This window comes from Gavia stellata, chromosome 2 (assembly GCF_030936135.1).
Source record: "Gavia stellata isolate bGavSte3 chromosome 2, bGavSte3.hap2, whole genome shotgun sequence".
NCBI classification, from domain to species: domain Eukaryota; kingdom Metazoa; phylum Chordata; class Aves; order Gaviiformes; family Gaviidae; genus Gavia; species Gavia stellata.
Genome location: NC_082595.1, coordinates 3582070 through 3604906, shown reverse-complemented (window position 1 = coordinate 3604906; position 22837 = coordinate 3582070).

Here is a 22837-nt window from a genome sequence, read left to right as displayed (position 1 = left end):
AACTGGAACTTCCATCACCAAATGAAAAGGGGCTTGCTGCTGAATGGGTGACCCTGAGCCATCTCGGGAACTTCATGGGTGGTGTAAGGACCTTTTCTTTGCACATGGAGCAATGTTTCTTCTTCTGGCTCTCATTTAGACTTGAGGCATTTGTCCTCTTCAAAGCTTTGCCCTGTAGTTGCAACTGATGACACAGTGAGCTGTGCACTGCTGCCCGGCTTAGTTCAGCCTCTGTTCACTCTCCCAAATACTTGGTTTGTTGTTTTTGGTGTGTATATCTCTTCTCTTTGTCTTCATGAAAGCACACAATCACTTGAAACACACTGCACGGATGAACTTGTGGCACCCGTCTTCGCCTACATTTGCATGCAGCCGGGCAAAATTGCTGCTCTTCAGGAGCGCAAAGATAATTCACCATCAGCGCTGCACGTGGGGAACAGCCACCGCCTGGACACAGGTCCCCTTAGTGCGCGTCCAAGTCCTGCTCTGGTGTAACCACGCTCCTCCTTATTGCGAGCAACGGAGACCCAGCGTTGCGTTCCAGCTGCTGGGTGAGGATAACCTGCCTCCTTCCCATCCTAGCTCCTGTGGGAAGGCCCCAGCAGCTGAGGACAAGGAGTTTCATCCCTGTTGTGTTGCTCTGTGTTGAGACGCCTTGAAGCACAATCAAAATCAGAACAAAATCTCCCAACTGCTAGCCTAGTCACCTGGAATGAAATGAGGGATGCGAGGAGCGGTAGCCTGTAATGCGTGTGCTCTGAGCTCTCTAAAAGTAATCCTGGGCACCAAACACCTCTATATAAACAAGAGCAATTACTATCCCTAAATCGTTATTTAAGGAGAAAAGCTCTGGGCATTTCATGATTCGAATGATGCCTTTTTGCTTGTGTTTGGACAGAAAAGGAATGGTTTAAGGAAAGCAAAAAGCTGGGCCTGACAGAAACACCCCAAAGTTTAATTACGCACCCATCCAATGCTCGTGGGGATGGCAGCATCTGTGGGTTGTGGGTACGCATCTACCTGTCTTCCTGCAAGGTCGTTGCCGCTGTGTTTCGGGGTCTCCTGGTGAAAAGCTGGAATTAAAGGCTGAGGGCAGGTGGGTACCCCCGTGACCCGTTCAGGGTTTCTTTGCCCGGGTATGCTCGGGCAGGGGTGAAGCGTGCCGGGGCTCCCAGCAGCAGAAGGGCTGCGTGCGAAGGTGCGGGGCATCCCTCGAGCCGCAGCTCTGCCCGAGGCCAGCAGCATCAATAGCACAGCAGCATCGGCTTCTCAGCCACTCTGGTTAAAAAGGTGTCTCTTTTCTACAGCTACAGCTATCATCAACCTTCAGGAAGGGCTGTGCAAGCCCGGCCGGAGAGCAGCTCTGCTGAAGTAAGCTCAAACTGGTCATAAAAACAAAAGCTTGCGAGCGTTGTTTTTAGGAGAGGGAGGGAAGAGGCTTCAGCCCCAACACCTAGGGAGGGAACCGGGTTCAGAGAAACCTGCTTCGCCCAGGAAATGCCTAGGACTGGCGGTAGCACCGTGTGTGAACGTGGTGATGAGCAGAGCTGGGGGAAACGAGAGCCGCTGCGAAGCGAGGGAGGGCACCGGGGGTGGCTGCTAGCTGGGGGCAGAAAGGGGAGGAGGAGGATGGGATGGGGTTGTAAGGTGCGATAGCAGGGGGGCTGTGCTGCCGAAGGTCCTTTGTGGCCCCGTGGTTTCTTGCCTGATGGGCTGGACGTGCAGCTGGGACGTACCGCGGGGCACCCGTACCCCTCCGCAGCTCCTAACGTTCGCTCGGTGGAAGTTCACGTGGAGGAAGGGGTGAGTGGGGCTCGGCATTGTCATGCTGCGCCGATGGTCATGGCACGAGCTGAAAGCCTGGGGTAGCTGCTTGTAATACCCTGGTGCTGTTTGGTGCCAGAACTGGAGACTGGGGAAGAGCTTGAGAACATGAAAATTTCTTTAAGTACAGCGAGCCATAACCCTTGCTAGTGAAACACCACCAACAGAAATTACTTTGGTGGGACGGGAGCACTGGTAAATCCACTGGTGAGGCTCTGGTACCGCCCCAGGAGACATGGTCATCGCTACCTGGGACAGGTGGGAAGCCCTGGGAGATGAACTGGTCCCCACGGTGTAGGAGAGAGCACCAGCCTTTATCCTCTGCTCCCACCTTCCCCATAATGACTCTAAAAAGGGAAGGTGTGGGCTCAAGGCAAAAGAAGTATTTTTTTTATTGTTGCTTCAAATCAGACTCTATGCTGTCAGTAAAGAGCTTTTTCCCCCACCCCACATTATCAGCCCCAGGAGAGCTGTTTTGTGCTTTCTCCACGTTAAAACTAAAAACCCCAGCCCCATACCTGGGGGCAGAGACCTTTGCCCACCCAAGACAGCAAGGGTAGGGCAAGAAGAGGGGGAGACAGCAGTGGCTGGGGGCCAAGCGAGCAGAGCCTGGAGGGGTGAACCCCCGCCCATCACAACAGGCAGCGTTCACAACTAAGGCATGACAAAGTCAAACACACTATTTTGAGAACCCTGAGGGGTGGGAAGACGGAGCAGGGAGGGGAAGCCGCAAAGGAAACATGCATTGAGCACTTGTTCACTGCCAGAGCTGTAACCGCGCAGGGTTACCGTAGCAGCGACCATCAGCTTCATCTGATAAAAATAAGCAAGGAAGTCAAGTGTACGAGAGGGAGAGGATGTCAGAAGCCAAGCATGAAAATGTCACAGCAGCCTTGCTTTTATTTTCAATACTTCCTTCTTTATTCTGCCCTCGGCTGGCTCAGGAACCCTGGTGTTACCTGCCCCATCAGTCCCAGAGCGTGTCCTGCCACCGAGCACCTCTCTCCCAAACATCCCCCTGGCCCAGGTACCTTCGTGGCCGCACGCTGGCGTGCACGACGCCCTGCCATACCTGCTGGGAGCCACACGCACACAGCCTACAGCTCTGCTGCAAGCTGCAGAGACGGAGCAGCCGCCAGCACATGGCTACAGCAAGGCAGCTCCGCGGCTCCTCCAGAGTCACATCGGCTGATGCCTTTGGCTCTGGCCTGCAAAGATGGGGATCAACACAAGGGAAAACACAGGAATAAAATCCTAGCGTGGTCACCGCCATGTAACAGCCTGCTCCTGCCACGCTCCGTGCTGGGAGCAGCTCAGTGGGGCGAGGAGGGAACCCAGGATTGCATCTTTCTCCAGCTGTGCTGGGGAAGGGAAAGAGGGCAGCTGTGTTACAGGGGTTTTAAACTCTTCCCCACAGGTTCTCTGCCTTCAGGAGCATGAGCCGGGCGGGTTACAATCAGCTCGACAAATATTTGTCAAGCGCAAGCCTTCCTGAGCGGTGTTTGACAACTCTTTTCCACTGCGGTTGTTGCCAGCGCTGTGGCTGTCAAGTCTGCTTTGGATGCTGCCTGCGGGGGTGAGGACCGACCCCTGCTTCAACGAGAGCTGCGGTGGGATTTCCCCCGGTTAAAACGGTGCCTGTTTGGTGGCCGGGGTGGCAGCACCCCTGTGTCCCGTGGGGTGGAGGGGAGCTGGCTGAAGTTGGGTGGTCGGGCAAGCTACAGAGGTGGGGCTGCTCGCCGTGCACCCTCGGCTGGGGAAACGTTTTCCAGTGTGCCGAGAGGGCTGTGCATGTGTGTGCACGTGTGTGCACGTGTGTGTGCATGTGGGATTTGCCTCTCAGCCCTCTGCCCCCAGCCCTGCTCCGGTGCCTGCAGCTTGCTTTACCCTCTGCACAGCCTTTTAAGTAATTGTCACATTCTGATATTGAATTGGTAGGTTTAATCCGGTAATACTCCAGCTGATGGGATTTGGGATACCCTCGCAAGAGGGGGAGGCAGAGGGGGCTTTAGAGCAGGGTCTCGTGTGTAAACTTGCTCCCACGATGGGACCGAGGGGAGGCTTTGCAGGGGCTCGTCAGTCCCTGCCTGGCTCAGCTGATCTGTGCTGGGGCTATTATCCCCTGTGCCCGAGGACAAAGGGACCTTGTAGCCTTCAATCGCATGACCTGTCTATCCATGGGACGCTCAGCTGAGCTGAAATGGGATTTGCCAAAATCTGCAGCGCTCGGATGCTGATTCCTGGCTGGATCTGCTGTAGGTGCCTGCGTGGGGTAGAGGGGAGAGCTTGCGGGCATTCATATGGGGCAGGCGAGAGCCACGCTGCCTGCCACTGCGCACCCTGCCAGCACTCCCGGACGGACACCTGGGCTGTCCTGGCCCATTCCAGGGCCTTTCCGAGCTGCCCGGCAGGTGCTTGCTGCAGCGTGTTTCACAGACCGCATCCTGCGTGTGCTCCTCTTCACGCAGCATCCTTTCTAGCTTTTTCCAGTAGCAGCCCGAGAGATTTCTCCAGGGCCTCCCCTTATCCCTGCCTTGCTTAATCTGACCAGCTAAACCTCTGTAACTATTACTGACCTCCGTAATGTACGTTTGGCCACAGTATAATATTTAACTGAAGTATTTGGTGCTTTATAGGCACTTGCCATCAGTGACTTTCCATACCTTTCTCTTCCAACAAACCTTAGACATTTGTCTACAGGGGATGTTCCCGGTGTGATGAAACAGCAGTCAGTTTTGAGGAAACGTGATCAGAAGAAACCTCCAGAGCCACTGCTGTTGGGAGAGACGGTTTATTTGGCTGAGTTTCACCCAGGGAGCCAGCAAAAAGCTCCCAGCTGCAGACCCTGCGATGCCACCTCCCACCCTGGCACTGGGCTAGTCATGCTGAACTGCCTCCGTCGTAATTAAAACTTGGGTGTCTAGCCTGAGATAATTGTTTAGTCTCCTCCTGTACTCCACAGAAGGAGGTAAACACCTCCAGAAGGTGATTCATTTTAACAGCCTATCTGGAAAGAATGACTTCTTGGAGGTCCTCCGGCTCTCACTAGCGAGAAGATGTAGATAACCATGTAGTTTGCATGCTGGACTCTCAGGTAGCTGAAGCTAGATGAGCTGAACCTCACCCCTAGGTTCTTTTGTGCTTTCGCCTTGTTGGGTTTGCGTCTTCACACGTCAGTGCCTCTGTTTCTATAGCGTAAAAAAGTCTATACATCCATGGCCAGCCATTCTGCGTGCGCCCAGTGGACTGAGTTTGCTGTAAAATTCACATTCCTCGATCACCACAAAAAACATCCCAAACCAGCAGGGCTTCAGTGACGTGAAGTGACACAACAGGGTGAAAAAAAACCCAACGGGGAATGGGAAGAATGAGGAAAACACAGCAAGATTGTGCAATGAAGACCATGGAGGTGGAAGGAGAGATTGCAGGGGCAAAGCACGTGCAGCATGTGCCAGCTGCGTGCTGCTTGCGCTGGCTTAACATGAGGGAGGAGGAGAGGGAAGAAGGCAGAACCAGCTTCTGCCTCCCAGCCAGGTCCAGTTCAGGGGCACGTTCATTCCCAGTCACCACTGCCCAGCCCACAGACATCCCATCGACTTTGATCGTGCAAGCTTAGGAAGTGTGGGTTAGATGAACGGACAGTGGGGTGGGTTGAAAACTGGCTGACAGATGGAGCTCAGAGGGTTGTGATTAGTGGCACAGAGTCTAGTTGGACGTCTGTGACAAGTGGTGTTCCCCAGGGGTCAGGACTGGGTCTAGTCATGTTCAATGTATTCATCGATGACCTGGATGAAGGGACAGAGTGTGCCCTCAGCAAGTTCAGTGATGACATAAAACTGGGAGAGTGGTGGACACAGTGGGAGGCTGCGCTGCCGTTCAGCGTGACCTGGACAGGCTGGAGAGTTGGCAGAGAGGAACCTTAGGAAATTCAACAAAGGCAGTATAGGGTACTGCACCTGGGGAGGAATAACCCCGTGCATCAGGACAGGTTGGGGGCTGAGCTGCTGGAGAGCAGCTCTGTGGAAAGGGACCTGGGAGTCCTGGGGGACAACAGGATGACCATGAGCCAGCAACGAGCCCTTGGGGCCAAGAAGGCCAACGGCATCCTGGGGTGCGTCAAGAAGAGTGTGGCTAGCAGGGCGAGGGGGGTTATCCTCCCCCTCTACTCTGCCCTGGTGAGGCCACACCTGCAGTGCTGTGTCCAGTTCTGGGCTCCCCGGTTCAAGAAGGACAGGGAGCTGCTGGGGAGGGTACAGCAAAGGGCTATGAAGATGATTAGGGGTCTGGGACATCTTTCTTATGAGGAAAGGCTGAGGGACTTGGGTCTTTTTAGTCTGGAGAAGAGAAGACTGAGGGGGGATCTTATCAATGCTTATGAGTACTTAAGGGGTGGGTGCCGGGAGGATGGGGCCAGTCTTTTTTCAGTGGTGCCCAGCGACAGGATGAGAGGTAACGGGCACAAACTTGGTCATAGGAAGTTCCATCTAAACACGAGGAGGAACTTCTTTCCTTTGAGTGTGGCAGAGCACTGGAACAAGCTGCCCAGAGAGGTTGTGGAGTCTCCTTCTCTGGAGGTATTCAGAACTCGCCTTGACACATTTCTGTGCAACCTGCTGTAGGTGAACCTGCTCTGGTGGGGGGGTTGGTCCAGATGATCTCCAGAGGTCACTTGCAACCCCTATCATTCTGTGATTCTGTGATTCTGTGCTGCAAGTCAGGCTCGTGCTAGAGATGCTACCCAACGTAGGTGAGAGCTTTCCTGAAGTGTGGCCACATAGCACAGGACTCCCTTTAGCCTGGAAAACACATGTTTTAAATAGCACCCGTCTCCCTTGGGGGGAAATAAGTTCAAAGTGTAGGAGAAAAGGGTTCGTGTACTCATTTTCTGAACTGTCTGAATGCAAAATTAGCTAGAGAGGTTCACAAACCCTTAAACTTCATGAGGCTCATCCTGCCTGAGCTGAAGAAAGCAGTTAGACCGAGGTTAAATACACTCTCCATCTTTTGTCTCCAGCCCAGCTGTAGGGCCTGATCCTATTTGCTCCCTCGCTCCCACATGCGTGGTTTCCCTCCCAGAGAAACCTCTGGCTGTAGGTGGGTCTTGCACAGTACCGCTATCTTTCTGTGTGCGCGTCGGAGCTTCACCGTAACAAATGGCAGACAAGCACAATCTACTTACCATGAACCACCTGAATTATTCAGGAAAAGTTGTTCTTTCCACTCTAATTTTTCATATTGAAATGTTGTGGACTTAAGTATTTCTCTTGAGCATTTTTCGGTTCCCACACATCCCAGTCCAAGTGCTATCAGCGGTGGCTCACCCGTGCAGGTTGGCTGGAGTAGAGTCTTCCCATGGATTTCAAGGGGATGCTGATCTTTCAACCTCCTCTGCTGGGGTCTTGCAACCAGTCTGTCCCACCAGGGAAGAAAATACGGGGACCACCAGCATGCTAGAAAAAACCAGCAGCTTCCCCTGTGCCCTGACAAAATGCAGGCTCCGTTACACCCTTTGAAACATTTCGTAGGCTCAATGCCCATGGGCGGTGGTAAGTAGCAGATTGCCATTTGCCCTTCGTCTGGCTGCAGATGCAGCGGGATGTGGCGATGTACGGGTAGTAAAAAGGCTTTTTGAGCAGAGCAGATGAAAGCCACCGTAAAAGCATGGTAGGAGAAGCATTGTTAGCGAGGATGGTGTTTTCGCTTTGCATCTGTCGATGCCTGCCTAGCTGTAACTAGAAAGAGAAGTGAGAAAATGATGCCTCTAAAGTTTTATTTCATGTTTTGCCTGCTACTTACCATGCCATATAAAGACCCAATCTGGAGCTACTTCAATGTTCAAGTGCTGAGAACAAAGATGTGCGGAAGGGATTGTAGGTTTACGACCTGTTTTCCTCACTTGGCTGCCTCAGTCCTCCGGACAAAAGCAAGCCTTGGGAAATGACTGCCAAAGCTTTGCCTGTGACCAAAACGCAGTGGAGGACTGGCGGGAGGATGGGTTACCGACAGGAGCTGATAACAAGACGACTTTGCTAATTACTGTTTTTAAAGTCCAAAGTCATTGGAAAAAATGAGTAAAGTTACATTTCGCACAGCGACGACAAGAAGAAAGCACGCTGGAATGTCTGAGTCACAGCTCTGAGCACTCCTAATTATACAGAGATATAGATTTCGTACACTGCGTTACATATTACAAATGTGTGGAGATGGTTGGAGAAGCCTGGTGGCTGTCATTACTCATGTTGTTTACCAGAAGATTTGAGGCTGGGTGAGATGACCTGGTGAGCTACAGTTAGAGGGGGTTTTTTTTGGTTGGTTGGTTGGTGGTTTTTTTTGGTAGGTGATTTTATTTGTTTTACAGAAACTGGAGCCAAGTCTGAAACAAGCAAACTGAAATAGTAGGTAACAATTTGCTTCCAGCCCTGATGCATGGCACTGCCCACGTGGGAGCACGGCTCACCCACCCAGCTGCTTCATGCACGGGTGCTTCATGCAAGCACGCACTCACACGCGATGTGCCTTCTACCCTGTGTCTGTATGGTGTCTGGCTCGAAAACTGCCACGCTGCTTGGTCCCTTGGGAGTTACTCTAACACAGATAACAATTTTGCTCTGTGTGTGTGTGTGTGCACGCCAGCCCCTTGCTGGCAGCCTAAGTGGCACACGGAAACCAACCGCTGGTCTATCCTTCCCAGACTGAATTGAGGCGATTGCACAAGTCAGGGCATGGCTGGTCGCCGCTGACTGTGAGCTCTCGGTGAGGGACAGCGGACTCGGGGAGGTCTGTCCGGTGTCCTGGTGCATCTGGGTGGTGCACGCTAGAGGTGCAGCTGCCTCTGCAAGAGGATGCTGCTCTGGTAGGTTCTGGACCGTATCTGCCAGCCCTGGGTAGGTGCCTCAGGCACCCAAAGGCATCTCAGAAGGCAGTAGGTAGCTATGCACAGGCTCACGCATACCTCCTTGGCTGTCAGGTGGGCTTCTTGGGCAATCCCAGGGCAACAAGCATGTGGGCTCTGCTGTGAGCCAAGTTTCCTACAGGGCACGCGGACCAGGAGCTGGAGCGCCAGCGCCTGTCTGCGCTGAGAGGTGCAAAGATGCCCTTTCGCCGAGCGACCTCCCGGGATGCTGGTCCCGAGGCTGTGGGCAGAGTTCAATACGAAGGCAGTGCCAGCCCCCGTAATAGGGCATGCTGATAGTACTTTTCCTGGATTACCTTTGCACCCATGTGACTGAGCTTTCCCAACAAAGCATGCGAGCAATTAAGGAGCTGAGGTCTCATTAAAATCAACCACACAACAGGGCTTGTGACATGTAGCTAGTGTCTCCAGCACAATTACCTGATAAGCGTGAGGCTTTGGAAAAATCCAGCGTGGAAAGGGTTAGGAGCTCAGTTGCGTAATTCCTTTAATAAGTTGTTTTGTCATAAGCCATATCATAAACAGGCAGGAGCGGGGGCAGGAGGACGGGAAGGAGGAGGAGGAGGATGGAAGGCTCCTCATTGCCTCCGCAGGCTGAGGAGGCTGTAGGTCGTTTGCTGGGTGGTGACTAATGTCTTTATCTAATTTTTCCCCCTTGAAGTGGTAATGTTTCATCTGCGGTTTGGCCTCTTTCTTTATCCTTTTGTTCAAAACATGCCTGTTTGTCTTTTCCGTGGCATCCCCCATTGCCCCCCTCCCTTGAGATGGGAGGGATGCACGGGGCAGCTCCAGGGCTCCCCGAGGGCGAGGATGTGCAGCCCCACGCCGCGGGCTGGGGGCGAGGGGAGGTGTCTGGGAAGAAAAAGGGCAGTTCATGAGTTTTGGACCCCAGGTTTGTATCCTTGCCAGCAGAACTGGCAGCGTCTGCAGCAAGGACCTCAAGCCTTCCTGCTTCACTGCCACCAAAATTTCCCCAGCCCACAAGTAGACGTGTCAAGAGAGGCCAACGTTGCGTTGCAAGAAGGGTTTGGGTTTTTTATAATGTAACGTCCCATGAAAATAATGCCCGTTGGATGGATTGGCTTTCTGCTGGCCCAGGCTCCCAGGAAACACAGCAGCGGGGACCCCGTGCCTCCCCAGCTCCCGGGGCAGAGGGTAGCCGACGACCAGAGCCGCTAATTGCTACGGGGAGCTGAAGAGACAGGCAATTAGTAACTTGTGCGGTGGCCAAGCCCCATCAAATGCCTTAGATAAGCTAGTGTCCCAGCGTGCTTGGTTTATTCCCCCTGGGTCTGGCTTTCCACTGTGCCAGGGGTTGTCTTCAGAGCGTTCATATTTTCCATCCTATGGCAGGGACGGTGCCTGCTTATTAGTGCCACCGTCACCCCAGAAGGGAGAGATGGACTCGGGCACGGGTACCAGCAGGAGGGCTGGAGGTGCCTTGGCTGTGCTTGTGCTTTCCAACAAAGTCCTAGGAGAGCAAGGGGCAGGGGGAGGGCAGCATCGCCCGGCGTTGATTGCACATGAAGGGTCGTGCCCGTGCATGTAGGAGCATCTCAGCCTCTTGTGTTTGCACACACATGTGTCTGCATAGGTGTATGTGTGGATGTTCAGCTAGCTTGTTGCAAGACAAGGCTTTCCCCACGGTAGACGGTGCTGGGAGGGTGTGTGAGTGTGTGCTTGTGGGGTCACTGGGTCTTCCTCTTGCTCCCCAGGGTGTACCAGAGCAAGGCAGGCCTGGTTCCTCTTGGCGAAAAAAATCTAACCAGCTTGAATGACATAAGAAATCACCTGAAACATAGAACTGAGACACTGTTAAGCATAAAAAGAAATAATAGGAGCTTTCTGGTAACAGCACCCTGGGGCTTGAGTTGTTTTATGGTGGCAGGTCAGTGCCACGGGAGGGGCAAGGAGGGAGGGAAGGGAGCCCCTCTCCCAGCTCGTGCCTACTTTTTCCCTTTTGGGAATGCATTGCTTGTATATTTTACATCCAAACACTTTTCTCCCAGCTGCCACCCCAAGCTCTGAGCGTTTTACTCTTCTCATTGAGGGGGTCAAGGAAGGGGTTGAACTGTGAGCCTGGACGCAAAGGTGCAAATTCAGCCTCAGCAATGCAGACGACACAGAAGGAGCTGCAGCTCCTCCTGCTTCTGGAGGGATAATTAATCCCCGGAGGTGGCTGCTGTTTTGGGGAACCAGTTTGCAAGTCAGGGACTAGAGCATTAAGGACCAGCTATTAGAGGTGGCTGGGGGTGCAGAAAGGGAGGAAGAGATCAATTTAAACAAGCATGTGAAGGTTGGGACTGGAGCGGCTGCGCTTGTGAGAAGGGAATGGAGGGGGGATCTAATTTTTAACTAAGCGCTGTCCCACCTCTGCCTCGTGCCAGCCGCCCCGCACCCGCTGGTAACAGTCTCCTTACCATGATGCAGAAGGAAAAAAAAAGAATAAAAAGAGAACGGGGAAATTCTTGAGATTCTTTCCAATGGAAAAAATGTCTCCACTTATCACTCAGTGTCAACAGCGGCAGACACCTGTGTTTAAACACCCAACGACTGTGGCAAGCCAAAAGGTAACCTAAAGCCTCTGCTTCCACCTCCCCACGTGCATGCAAGTGGGATGATGGACTTGGACACCTCTCCATCAGCCCGGCAGGGCTGTGGCCAGCATCTGAAAGCAACGTGAGGGCGAGCTCAGAGGTGGCAAAGCTGGCAGCATCCCATGGTCAGGAAATGCCTGCAGCCTGGCTGCCAGCCCTTGGCCTTATCATGCGTTCCTTGATTAGACTGTCACCTGCTTATCCCTCCCTCCTCCCCATCCTCTCTCAAACTCTTGCTTCATCGTGTGCCGGGATAAGCCGTGGCGCTCGCTATTTTCCCGGCTGGCCAGCCTGTGTGGGAAGCTCAGGATGGAGGATGAAGGACGTGGCACAATGTGGTGGGTAGGCAATGGAAAACCTAGCACGCGCTTCCCCCAGTTTGGGGATGACTGGAGTCTATACTCCGGGGTGAAGCGATGCTCTGTGAGTGGCAGGGTTATTTGCTCTCGTGGTGCCACAGCATGGCCCCTCATGCTGGCACACCTGAGCCACCTGCCCATCTTCACCTGCCAGGAATGCCAAGCACTTGCTGCATGGGACTTCTTGGTCAACCCATCAAAGCTCCTGCTCTTCCCACCGCCCTGTCCATCACTCTCACTGCTAACCAGTACCCATGAAGCAGAGGTGAGGGCCTAAACAGACTTTCCCCCATTCCCCTCCCACCTTGTCTCAAGTTCTTGTCCATGAAAAATGCCAAAGTTTTGGGGAAGAGGACCTTCAAACGTTACAGCAGCCTTGTGTTTTCCAGGTCCTATGTAACACTAAGGTGTTGGTAGGAAGCCACTACCACGTGACAGTCTGATCAGGGGAACACCTACTTCCCATCCCTCAGTCCTCACCCGTTTCCCGCATGATCTTGAGCAAGCTGCTTATCTTCTACATTAATTTCTTAATTAATGCTTGATTTCAGCTTGATTCCTGCGTGTGAAGAACAGAAATAATAATAATACTGAAGCCCATTCGTAGAGTGTGCAGAAATACTCTGCACGTGAACACATAGAGATGGTCAATGATTAGTGAACACAGAATCATAGAATGGCTTGGATTGGAAGGGACCTTTAAAGGTCATCTAGTCCAACCCCCTGCAACGAACATGCACCACCAGACATCACTGAACACGTATCCATTGTGTTTGCTTTGTTATTTCTATTGCTGCTGCTTTTCTTTTGGCTTGGTTAGCGATAATGCTACTGAGATTTTTTTCTAAATAATTTTTAAACAAAAAAACATATTTGTTGCAGTCAATAGGACTTAATTTATCTTGCTAGGAAGATGCACCTTGGTTAAGGTCCATGCATCCCACAGCATCTGAGCCACTAGAATGGAAACGTTGGCTCACATCTGTCTCCAAGACCTGGTTCATCCTGGCTGATGCTTGATACCTGAAGTGCTTGGATTTGGTGTGTAGTTACTCTCAGCACCTCTTACAGCAACTCAGATGCTCCAGAGGGGATTGTATAAATTTGGTGGGTTGAAATGTTCTCTAAAAGGAGAGGTCCTTTCCCAGCACAGGTTTAACTCTTTAAAATGGGACTCCTCCGGTCCAGGCCCACCATTCAGCCAGCCGAGGAGTCCCACACTTTTTTTGCTAATAGAGTTGAAAACAGTGAGAGTTTTAGCTAGCACTGCTGTATCATTTGGAGAAGTGATTTTTGTCTCACGTTATCCAACATTTTCCCCCAAACCGATCCACTAAGCAGCGTCCGCTAAGCGCTGCATAATTCAGCATAATTTGGTGCCTGTAATGCCACAATTACTCTTCAAGGCTCATTTGCTTCAAGGTCTTCAGGCTGTAAAGTTATGGGAGTGTGGTTAGTTGATTTTCAGGAATGCCTACTTTCTGGCAAGGGCTGGAGAAGGAAGGAACCAAAAAGAAATGCATGCAAATTCAATGACATAGCAGGAACTTTAGAGGCATTTCAACACAGCGATACCCACAGGCAAAGAAATTGTAATTGTTCAGGGGAAATACAGCCTTGCCAACTCCTAAGATTTTATCAGGAGTCTCCTAATTTCCAGAGTGTCCTTAAAAGCCCAGCTGCTGGAGTCATCCCATTGTCAGGGAGTCTCAGCTTCCTTTTAAATGAAAAGGAACTTTTCCAGCCCTTTTTTTTTGCTTTTTCCAGAGAAAACCTTGAGAAAGTTAAGTGTGCTGAAGGTTCAGAAATGGAAGGAAAAGAGAACCCAGGTGATATTAAAAACAAGCAGAAAACCAACACAAAAATGCATGATTAAAAACATGCTCACTCATTGGATTTTTTTGGAAAAACTCAGTGCCAAACCCAAACATATCCCATTTTCATCTGGACCCCTGATTTGCGACACCTGTGCTTGGCTGTCCCAGCCTTATGCCCTTGCCTCGCAAAGGCTCAGCCAGCCTTTGGTGGGGCAGGAGGAGATGCCAAGGCTCCACCCTTCCTCTTTTTCTTTCTCGTCTCCCCATTTTCACCCGTGACTTGTAGTTCTCCAGCTCTCGGGGGCATTGTCGGCCCTAAAAGTATGCGTGCCCTGACACAAATGCTTGTTGCTTTGCTACTGGCCATGTCAACCACTTGTATATCGTCTTTGGGCAATACCTGCTTAGGTATTCCCCACTGTCCAGCACAGTGAGCTCTTACAGTGTAGATGATGGTGGCATCCTGCGTGGCTCGCTGTCCTGCATCCCTTCCACCGCTCTGTGCAGTGGCTTAGCTCACCTGGCATTGCTGCTCCCTGAAGGCACTGCTCTCCTCCGTGTTTCCATCCAAGTTCACATCTGCAGGGATGTCTTGGCACACGTGCTGCCCGTGTGCCCTGGCCTCAGCTGGCACCTGGCTGCCCGCTCATCTTCCCGCATCGTGGACATCGTCCCAGCCCCAGGGCCCATGTGGTAGTGGGATCTGCTCCCCCGGGGGTCTGGCACCTGGGACGAGAGTGCATGGGATGGCTGATGGAGGACATTAGCTTCACCAGAGCCGGTGAGAATTTGGTGAGACCTGAGGAGAGTTAACCTTCATGGGGAAGCTTGAAGGTGCTTTGGTGGGGGACGAACAGGCTGCTATGGCCGGTGCAGACAGTTTTTTGAGAGCTAAAGTAGTGGTACGGAAAGTTGGCTGTGCTCTGCCCTCTGCAAAGTTAAAACCGTGATAAGCATGGGGGTAGGTGGAGGGATTGTAACTCCCAGTGTTGTGGTAACGAGGTCGGATGAGGGGATTGAAAACCAGCTGCAAAGGCATGGTTCTGCTTGCAGGGCGGCTGGGCCCTTAATTATGTGAGTAATCTTCCTGAGCGGGCTTGTGCAGATGCAAGTGATGAGTAAGTGCTGCAGGGTCACATTTGCAAGAGGAGCGTAGGCTTGAGGGCCAGCCAAAGCTGGCACGTGGACATGGAGGAGACGCAAGGGAAGGAGAAAGGCAGGTGAGCAACAGGGCGAGGGGAGGAGAGGCGGCTGTCTTGACCAGAGGACGTTACCTGCCTTTCCTACGAGGGTCGTTATAAAGACCTTAGGTGGGATGGGGGTGGGATGTCCCAACCGACAGTGAAGGGACTATCTTTTTTTTAAGCAATGCACCTTTCCATTCAGAAAATGGTGCTGGGCTTTTTTGTTAGAGGCTGTGAGTCTTTACAGCACCTTTCAGTAGTACTGTGAGTCTGTCCCCTTGTTCCTCAGAGCACTCGCTCAAGCAAGGCTGGAGATAAATACAGCCAGGGATGGGAAAACTTCATGGTCTTAGAAGCTTCACTCAGTGCTGGATCAGCACCCAAAGGCTTCAGCACTTATTTGGAGTATGTTTGGACTTAACTGAACCTCCTGGCTCCTGGAGGCAAAAAATAAGCTTTGTCACAGCATTAGTTCTGCTTCCAACAGGCTCGTGGCGATGCAAGCACAATGCTGCTTTCATCCATCTCTCCAAAACAGCCCTTTGGCTAACTAAGAACATGGAAGCTGGTGGCTTTAATCTTTTCCCGGCGAGCTGTCGACTGTCACAGAGGAGGTACATGTACGGTGCTCTCTCCGTTGCTGTGCTGTTGTTCCAAAATACAAACCCCGAACCTCCAGAATGGATTTTGCTCTTTTTGCCTGTGGAATTAGGAAGCGTTGCAGTTCTGCAGGCCACTGACGGAGCTGTAGCAGTTGCAACTGTTCAACGTGAAAACAGTCTGAGCCCTTTTCTGCACTACCTTTGTGCCAGCAGCTCTGCAAACAGCGAGTGCTGAGCGGGAAGGACTCCTGCGCCCTTCATGCAGCGCTGAGCTGTGATCCCCTTTGCTCTTCATATTTCAGTGAAGTCTCCGTCTCGCTGCCTGCACGATTCTGCCAAAGGTTTGGATTCATGATGCTGCCAAAACATCTTGCTGAAATCGAAGAGTGAAAATATTTCTGTTTCTGAAAGGACACACGTTGCTGCTGACAAGGAGTGAACTCTTTCTTTCCATAGACAAAACCCCAAATGTCTGTTCTGGCTCTAAGCAGATATTAGCTTCAGCCTAAGGAAAACAGCAACAAATCAGGAAAGCCGAGTTTCCTGCAGAAAGCCCAGTGTTTGTCTGTCCGGTAACTGAGTGCTAATTCCAGGAATAAAACAGCTGCTATCCTTGCACACAGGCAGTTGTCTTGGAATTTAAAGAGGAAATGAAATGGGGAAAGGAAACAAAAAAAAAAATTGAAACATCATGTATAAAACCGTGCCAAAGGTATAGAGAAGCAGAAGTTCTCATTCAACAAAGCATTCCATGATTGCTCGATAGGCCAGCAAACACTGCAGGTGAAATTCTGGGTCCTCTGAAGTTGATTGGCAAAAATTGGAGGCTGGGTCTTTCTCACAGACCCAGCTGTGCATGTGTGCCTCCTTTTGCCTAAAATGCTTAGTCTGCTTTCATGCTGTTCGTGGGAGAGACTGAATCCCGATCTATGGAAAAACAGTGCCTGAGGTGCAACCGACACTGAGTCAACGTGGTCCTGCAAGTACAAATTCAGAGAGACTTCAAAATCTAGGAAAAAGTGGTCACCAAGAGAGTTTCTGCTATTGATTGAGTTGAAACAGAGAGTTTTTCTTACGCGGGAACTTGCACAATCCCCGTTACTTTATCATCTCGGTGCTTCACCAGCTTTGTGTTCATTGTGGAGTCACCATCCCTGGAGGTGTTCAAGGAACGTGTGGACGAGGCATTTTGGGACATGGTTTAGTGGACATGGTGGGGTTTTTTTGGTTGATGGTTGGACTTGATGATCATACAGGTCTTTTCCAACCTTAGTGATTCTGTGATTCTTGTGCAGCCCTAGGAGGTGCAGGTGTCTCCTGGCACAGGTGAAGAATATAATCAGAGATTTACCGACATCCCTTAGCCTGGCTGGTCTTGCCTATAAAAGGCCTTTGTCTTCAGCTGTGGCTTGGTACTGATGCAAGATCTTTTCCTGGTGCACCTCTTTTCTGTCTCTACCCCTTCCTCCCGTCGAGAGCAAAATAGCTTCCCCTGTACGTAGCAGGGATGCTGTGCAACACTGAAGAGCAACATCCTGAGGTAACCCCCAAAATGGCTTTTATTCGTGCTGAGGGCTCCTGTGTGCGCAGGAGTTGCTCCTAGCTTCCCTTTACCGTGTCTGCTTTACCCTCCCACCCTGTGTTCCCCTCTCCTCCACAAATTCCCCCTGTGAGACTCCTGTTTTCTTCTCTCTCCTGACCTCCTCTTTGCTGTGCGTCCCCGTCATCGTGCGTGCCCAGAGCAGGGGCTGCTGTCTCCTCCTGGGGTGCCTCGGGGCCCTGCTGACATGCCCCCCCTTTGCAGGAGGCTCCTCTCCTGGTCCGTGCGGAAGTCTGTCCGGCCTCTTTCTTGCATGACATTGATCTGTGTGCATCAGAAAACATAATGGCCCTGGAGACGGGATTCCTTTGGACCAGCTGAGAAGCTGACACCCCTCAAAAGGCTTTAAAGCTCCTGTCGTTGGGTCTATAAGGACTTCGGAGGGCACTTCCATTTTCTAGATTGCCAGAGGAAAAAACCTTCCCCTGTCCTTCTTGCCTTTTCTGCTGTCAGAAGATGGCTGGGGAGGGAGAAGCTGTGCTCCCAGCCATCTGGCTGCCCCTCTCTGCCCTGCTCCCATGCCAGGAGGTGGGAAATCGCCGATTCCACTGTGCCTTTTGCTTTGCCTCCCTGCAAAGTGCCACCCCTGGCAGGGAGCCGCGGCTGGGGTGCTTTGCTCTTTCTTCCTCTCTCCCGGCTGCCTCCTGACTGCATGGGAACAATGGGATGACGTGACCGGAGCCCTGTAAATACTAATTCTCCTTTGAGGCTGTTGCACCAAACAGGAAGCGCAAACAGCCCCAGAATAGAAATTCAGTCCTTGCTCTGCTCCTCAGCAGAGGCTGCTCCCAAATAATGCCGCCTGCCAGACCGCTCCTCACGTGGCCGAGCCGCTCTGCCCCTCATTGTCTTCCCCAGGCCTGGTGCTTTGGTTGGACCCTGCTCGTGAGGAGGTCATCTCCTACCTGGGGCTGGCAGGCAGATGGTTTTTGGGACGTGCCTTGCCCTGGCAGAGCTGGGGCTGGCCAGTGATGTTTCCTACGAGGATGGAGATACGTTGGGGTGGTGGCAGGAGCTTTGGGAAGCTGAACTAGGAGGTGACACTGGTTTTGAGGACAGATCATGGAGGGGAGGCTGTGCTGTGTCTGCTCGTGTTACCCCTGCTCCGAGGTGGGCTGCTTGTTGCGAGAATGGCAAGCATCACATTGACCTGCCAGTAACCTACCCTCTCAAAACTCATTTTCCCTTTTGCGCTGAACAGCGGGGCATTAGCATGTGAACTTGCAATTGCTGCTGGGCTGTTGTTCCCTCTGTAATACGTTTACTGGGACGTCTGTTGAAATCGGTAGACCATTAGGAAGTACCCTGTAGGGAGTGAAGTGTTGGTCCAAGTGAGGACACACCCCAGGTGGTGGGTTTGGATGTGTCACCTGGATTGCAGGACCTCTGCGAAAGCAAAACTTTCACGCCTGCTCCCTTTAAACTGCCCTGAGTGTTCAAAGCAGTCCCTTTGCTCTTCCTTCATATTTGCTCTATTTGCAGTTCCTGCGAGCGGGCACACTGCAGTTAAATGAGGCTTCGGTCATCGTGACCTGCTGCTCCTCCTCCTGCAGTCCTGACATGACAGTGCTGGGTTTTGGATGTCAGAAGATTAATTGGTGCTGAGCGAGTGCTGTCAGTGGCGCAGAGACGACACTGCGGGTCAGCGGTGCTGAGCGGGTGCAGGAGGGTGCTGGTGCAGTGTAGTATCACACGTGGACTTCGGGACTGCCTCAGCCTCTTCGGGGAAAATCCTTTTGTCCTGCCAGCTTTGCCTGGCTTTCTGTAAAATGAGGATAATGGGTCTCTATCTATTAGACTGAGCTTTTTGCCATGGGTATGGTCTCCTAGTTTTCGTGCCGTAATAAATTCCCATATGCTGGAAGTGAGGTATCGCCTGCAGCACTGGCCTCTGGTATAAAGGTGGGAGCCACGTTGTAGCCAGAGCTAAACCTGTGGTGTTGACTTCAGTAGAAAGCACTTGGGCTGAGAAAGGGCTCACAAGAGACAGTTACAAGAAAAGCGTCCCAGCATGTGCGGCTGAGTTCTCCCTGTGGGTGAGGAGGGATGCGATGATGCTTTCCTGGGGGACACAGGTGGGTTTCCTAGCTCAGGGACCCATGAAACCACAGTTTCCCTGAAGACTGATGCACAGCTGGGCTCTGGGCGTGCAGATGGACTACGGAGTTGCAGGCGTGTCCTCTCCTGCCAACCGGGCTACCTGACAGCGTGGCAGATCTTGCCTCTACCCATCTTGAGTCTCTCCAACAGTGTCTATATTGCTTTAGGCTTTCCTGGGTTAGGAGAAGAGTTCAGAAGGCTGGGGACAAGCAAACATATTCCTCCCTTTCTGCCATTGACATGTTTTAGCACAGTTTTATCTGGTATTTCCTAGAGCTGGCCCTGAGCAGCTAAATGGAAGTAAAAATGGGGAAATCCACATAGAGGAAGAATACCAGGTTTGGTAAGCCCCAGCCTAACTTCTTGGATGGCTTCAGGCAGCCCTTTAAAGACCCATTTCCAGGGGCTTTCTCTGAAAGAGAACACAGGTCACATCCTGACCTGTGTTGGTGACAGAAGACACAGATTTGCTTTGCTTCCATGACTGCCTTCTGTGCTTCTGTCTCATTTCCATTGCTGTTCTTTAACCTATGTCTTGCCACCTCCTGACTGCTCTCCAAAAAGTGCAGTAGTGATGATAACGCGCTTCTTTCATCTACAAAGCACACCGCTATCTATTGATGACAACACCCATGAGATACCACTGCTGGTAGGGGAAGGATTTTCTGCCTTGGCACTCAGGATCTGCCTGGGATCGGGAGGGTCGGTAGTCGGGAGGGTCACCAAGCCTGCAAGGTTTCAAGATGGGAGCAAGGCTTCCTGATAGAATCATAGAATCATTTAGGTTGGAAAAGACCTTTAAGATCATCAAGTCCAACCATTAACCTGATACTACCAAGTCCGCCACTAAAGCATGTCCCTAAGTGCCTCATCCACCCCTAATCATAATTTTAGCTATGGGAGAAGGGATTGAGCTTGTCACTTATGTGAGACTGAAGGTGTATCTAGTTTTCAGCAAGCGGTTTGTAGGGTAGCGGCTCTCTGGGAGTTAGGCTGAGATAAAAGAACACATCACTGCATCCTCCCATGGCTGTGCCTGAAGTTTCCAAGTTACGGCACCACTCGTTCTCAGCTTCTTGCCCACCGTGCTGCTGATAATGCATGTTTCCAGCTTCCATCATGCATGAGGTTGAACATGACATCTCCTGAAATGCTCAGTGTCTTCTTCCTTGCACCCTCAAGGTGACAAGCTAGGAGCAGGTCTGCTGAGGAGGAAAGAAAAAACACTTGAAGACAGGGAAATGGGTTGTCACACCCAGGATGAGATTGGAGGAGAAAAAGAGCAGGGACTGAGCTTCTGTGTAGCACAGTGATCTGTCAAGAGCAGTGCAGCTGGGAACTTCATGGCTCAGGAGGCTGGGTAATGGGCTATGAAAGTCCTTCACCTCTGGGCTCGCAGTGTTCATCCAGGCAGTGGCCAGCAGCGAGGGAATATTGTTGCTCTGGCAGAGCTGCTCAGTGGTTTCTGTGAAAATAAAAGGACTCAGTGCTGCTCTGAAAAGCCCTGTTCCTGCTGTGGCTCCTAGCAAGTGCTTAGGGAACGAAGAGCTGGTTTTGGCAAGACTGTTGTTGCCCCATTGGAAATTACTGGGAGAAATGGCTCCAGTTAGACCAGCCGATACTGGTGCGCACTTGTGACTTGGGCATGCAGATGTTTTCTCATCTCTTTGGTGCCAGATAAGGAAACGTGTGTGCTCAAATCAAAAGAGCTGACGAGATGAGCTGGATAGCAAAAAGCAGTAACTGGATGGGCTAGCAAGACAAGAAGTGAACGGGTGTGCGTTCACACGGGCAGATCAAACCTTGTCAGTGGTAGCTGGGAGCCTGGAGGATTGTCCAGGATTACAACCAAGTCTCTGACGGTCCCTTCCTGGGAAAAGGATGACTTCACGTGTTGATGGAAACCACTACACACTCTCGTTGTTGGTACCTTATCAAAATGTTGCTGTGCCAGATCCTGGAGAAATTTGCAGCCAAGATAGAGAACTTTCTAGCTGAAGGACCATCTGGCTCAAAGTTCAGAAAGGGAGCGGTATAAAAAATACTTGCTATTCAGGGAGTGCTGGGAAGGTGGCATATGCTTTTGGTGACTTTGCAGGTGTCAAGAGTGAGAAGGCGTAAACCTCCCGGGGTAAGGCTGCAGCCAGCTGGAGGTGGTGAAAATGCTAAAAGGTTGGTGCAAAGTGTGACTGCCTCAGCGGCTGTGGGCAAGGAATGAAATAATTGGCTTGACCTCGGGATAGGTGTCAGACAGGCTTGTGCTCGAACACCCGCTTGTTTCGAGAGACATCGGGGGCGGGGGGGAATGTTCAAAAGAACCAGTGATGGAAAATCTACAGGAGGATGCTTTGTAGCCCTCGGAGGATGGGAGAGTAGATAATTGTGCGCTTCACTGGGGGGACTGGCCTAAGTGGACCTTTGCAGAAAGACTGATGGAAAATTTTTTAGGAAGGAGGTTCAGGAAGAAGACACGTTTGATCTAGAGAGTTAATGTGGAAAGACAGATAGCGGTAATATCCCACTTGGCAAATATATTCCTACACAGATGAGACTGCAACGCTTTGCCCTTCCTATGTATTTTGGGCACATTGGCAATGCGGTGACAAGGAACTTGAAGCATCGCCTCAAAATCTGGTGTCAAGCTGGGTGTGTGACCCTGCTTTAGCTAAACTCATGTGCTTTTGGAGAGGGTCGTGTTCACAATGTAGTGTGAAGTAAAACTGGTGGTAGCTGGGTTAGGATCCTTGTACCTGCATGGAGAAAATCTGCTGTTCAGAAGCTCTCTGGGAAGATGAGAGATGGCAAAGAACTAAGCCCGTGGGTACTTGTATGCAAACACGGCTGGATTTACAGCATCATCCCTGGTGATGGGGGTCAGGGTGTGTGGGTTAAGGGAGTGGGGAAGGGTTGCAGCCCAAGTAAGCTGGTGGGGCTGGTGGCTGCTGAGCAGGGCATCCTGGCAAAACTGTGACCCAGCTGGAGAGCCTGGTAGCACACAGCAGTGGCGAAGGATGGAGGGAGACGACTGACCGCTGGCTTCTGTGTGTGTGTTTGCTGCCGGCGGTGCTGGTACCCAGCTGTGCTGTGCAGCGTAAGGCAGGAGGGAAGGGATGTGATGCCCAAACTGTTGTGCGGGCGCAGGCGGCAGCGGTATCTCTGATGCTAGGGTTGGGGGAGCTGCTGTGAGCTGATGCCATGGACTGAAATCCTTCTGCCAGGGATCAGAGGAGGGGCTGGGGCTGTTTCATTTACCTTGACATCCCGTGCCAGCTGCCCGGAGCTCCTCGGGGCTTTCTGAGCCTATGCATCGCATTATTGCAGTGACCTTTCTCGAATTGCTTTGGGCTCGGTATCAGCCCAGTCTACCTCTGTCTATATTGAAAATAGGATTACTTTCTACTTTCCACCTCAAGAGGCAAATTGGAGTCCGCAGAGCAGGATTTAAGCTGCTAAGGCATTCCTATTAATTAGTCTCCTTTCCAGCAAACTCCCTGGAAGGAGAAGAGGCAGAGAGGTAAGATGCAAAGCCCCTCATCTCTGGGGTGGGCTCTGCCAGAGTTATTGAGGTTTTTTTTCCAGTTTATTCTGCTTCTGAGGTAAGTATGCTCACTAATGTCCCGTGGGGGGAGAGCAGGGTTTAGCAAACAAAGCCCTGTGAAAAGGGAGAGCCAGAAATAGAAAGGCTGTGAATACAGAAGCCCCAGGCAGTGTCTTCCTCCGCCTGGAAGAAGCTTTCCTTATTACAAAAGCCACCTTCTGACTGGCTCTCCGATGGCCCTAAGCAGTCAGGGAAAAGCAAGGCCATGAGAGGCGCAATTTTTTTCTGGAGGCACAGTAAAGA